The sequence below is a fragment of the Merops nubicus genome, unplaced genomic scaffold, assembly GCF_000691845.1.
Source record: "Merops nubicus isolate BGI_N331 unplaced genomic scaffold, ASM69184v1 scaffold8693, whole genome shotgun sequence".
NCBI lineage: Eukaryota > Metazoa > Chordata > Aves > Coraciiformes > Meropidae > Merops > Merops nubicus.
Genome location: NW_008596864.1, coordinates 4,019 through 6,977, shown reverse-complemented (window position 1 = coordinate 6,977; position 2,959 = coordinate 4,019). Strand labels below are relative to the sequence as shown.

General features: G+C 39.4%; 1 protein-coding gene across 1 annotated transcript in view; it reads right to left on the bottom strand.

Annotated features, from left to right (window-relative positions):
• Positions 1 to 2,959, bottom strand: part of BARD1 (BRCA1 associated RING domain 1) — a gene marked incomplete at its 5' end in the record, with an annotated part of 41,998 nt that overhangs the window by 38,523 nt on the left and 516 nt on the right. The window lies entirely within an intron of this gene.

Here is a 2,959-nt window from a genome sequence, read left to right as displayed (position 1 = left end):
CACATCAGTAAATGTGAAACTAAATTATGATACTATAAAGGCTAATCAAATGTTAAGTGCTCCTACTGTCCACCAGCATCAATGTGAGCTGAGGAAGCTTTGACCAACACCTGCAAGGTCTAGCTCTGTATGAGGAGGGGAGGAAAGCTTTCTGTTTGACTGTTCGAGTGAAGGAGATTATTTTACAGAGAATAAGGTAAAATCATCTATAAATGGTTGGGAAAATTTAAGACAATCTCTTCTTTTTAAAAAAATCACAAAAAGATCTGAAGTATTTAGAATTCACTTTCAAAATCATTACTGTAAAACAACCTTCTTCATCTCTAGTATACTATACACACTATGTCCATAATTCAGCATGTTCTTACTAATTACCCAGCTATGAAGCCACCAGCTCCAATTCTCAAGATGCCTTGGGCTCTGCAACATGAGAGCTGAAGATGCAGAGATGCAGACGTGCCATCTGTGAAGCCTGTCAGCCAGAGAGTCTCCCATTGCCCTCATAGTGGTACACCACTTGGCAGTGAAAAGGGCAGGCAGCTCTCCTCATCCTGTCACAGACTAAGGATATTAACATCTCTAAAAAGTGAATTAATTGTGAGACTCGGCGTTTGCTACCTAGATTTTGCACTTTGTAGCCACTTTGAGGTTCTCTGTGTGCCGACCCCTCTTTAACCACCCCACTATTATTCTGTAGTGTCCAGTATTAACTGGTTTGGGGAGTCCTTCCTGAATTACTTGCCACTGCCTATTAGAATGCACACACTTGTTTGGCAAAAAGCAATTCTTATCTCTAGGGAGTACAAAGGGAGATCCCTCTCATATCTGCTGTGGAATCTCAGGCTATGAGGATTTTTATACTTGAAATATTCAACACATGAACTTAAGCCTATCCTTTGCTGTCACAGTAGTTCTGTGTTTTTTTAAAGACAACACACACAATTTACTGCATTCACTACATCTGTCAGACTAAAAAATGGGTAGTGTGATGCATTTGCATTCAAAACTTCAGTGTCAACAAGGATCTCAAACAGAAGGCTGGAGATAATCCACAATTGTCTCAAAACAAGGCATATAAAACAAACATGCAAAAGGGATATAAAACAAATACATGGAAATAATCCTTTTTTCAACTGCTTCTCTTCCTTTCCTCCACAGAAAGATTGATTTTTCAGTCTGTTTCCTTTACTAGAACATAAAATACAATTTCTGACCTTCTAACACAAAAAAAAAAAATGTTGTTGACAGGAACGTGGCAGAAGTACAGTGCCTTAAGAACATGAAAGTAACTCTTTAACAAGAGAGACCCTGATTCTCCAAACTCTAACATATTTCATATTGGACACACCAAGTTCAAGACCTGCATCTAACGGGGGGTAACAGATTTGCCAGAGATGAGTGACAAAACATCCTGAAGGATTCGCTCTCAGATTCTCTCAAGCTACAGTACCCTGTGATTTGCCACGACACACCCCGTAGCTGGCTCTTGCTAGAGGTGTGCTCCTTTCCTTAGACAGCCAAACTGTTCCCAACAGTGAGCTATCGAGCTATCACCAACTCAGGAGGTTCTTCCCTTAACCTCAGTATGAGCCATCCAAAATGCCATTGATCCTTAATACACTGCAAAGACTACAAGTGATCGAAACTCATCTCCCACATCAATTCCTAACTTCAGCTCCAAATAAAACACTCTTCTAAACTGCAATTTTGTGTCTGCTTTGAAGGCAGAACAAGGAACAATGAAAAGAGCCTCATTTTGTTCTCTGGTTTAGGCACAACGTGCAAACTTCATTTTAGAAGAACTATAGAATTAAATGTATTATTTAACTTCTGGGACAGTTAAACATTGGACCAATTTTTAAGAGTTAATCCATCTGAAAGAGTTCTCCAAAGCATCTAAACAGTATCAATACTACCCTGTATTTTAAATGCTTTATTTATAGCATCACAAATAGCTCCTCGCAGACATTCCCTTCAGAATTAAGTTCTGTTTAACTCAAACCAGGACACAACTATGTTTTTAAAAGCCTTCACCACTTAAAATGTTTCTGTGAAATCCTGTTTGAGCCACCATCTTTATTTTCTACACTCCAGAAGATTTAATCACCATAGGTTTGTCTATCTGCATAAAATGTATTCCTTTACAGTTGGACACAGGCTTTCAGCCTCCTCACTTAAATGCAGTTTAATGTCAATGAAGAGCCACCCCACAAATGAACATGAAGGTGCTGATGGGATTACATTTAGAAAAAGTATCTTTAATTTAGACAAGCAGATTAGGAAGCAACAATGAAGGAAGAATTCCCTTTTCTGTATCTGACAGCTAAATGAATGTTTTCTAAAACTTGGTATTACATAAAATGCTCCTTTCTGAGCTTGCAGAAAAGATACACATTCACCTACACTTATTTCACTTCATTTTTTCCTACTTGGACAATCAGCCTAAAATTTGATAAAGAAATTAATTCCCAGAGTAAGATCTCTGCAATCCACTAGCACGGTAAGCAATGACAAAGTGCCATTGTGGCAGACTAGCTGATTGTTAGGGACCAGAAAATAAATGAGTTAAGACTTCCCTCCTTCCCTTCCCCTTTTAGGCAAGGAACACAGGTGGTTTTTTGAACATTCCTGGGACAACACACACATCTCAGCACACAAGGGCCAAGACCACATATGTATTAATCCTCTAATGGGGCTCCCCATAAGAATTGTATGCTGCAGAACACGACACATCCATGGTCCCCTAAGGGCACACAGTACGGTAAGTCATGCCCCTGATGAGTGCAACTAGCTGCCAGGAGACTTGGGAACCTATCCCACTTTCGTCTAATTTTGGAAGACAGATCCTAATGAATTATGGACTAACCCACTCATGTGGATTTCTTAGTAAAACACATCCAAAGACTGAGCAATCCATAGAGACAGCTCCCTTCACATCCAGTTTCCCAAACATGATTCG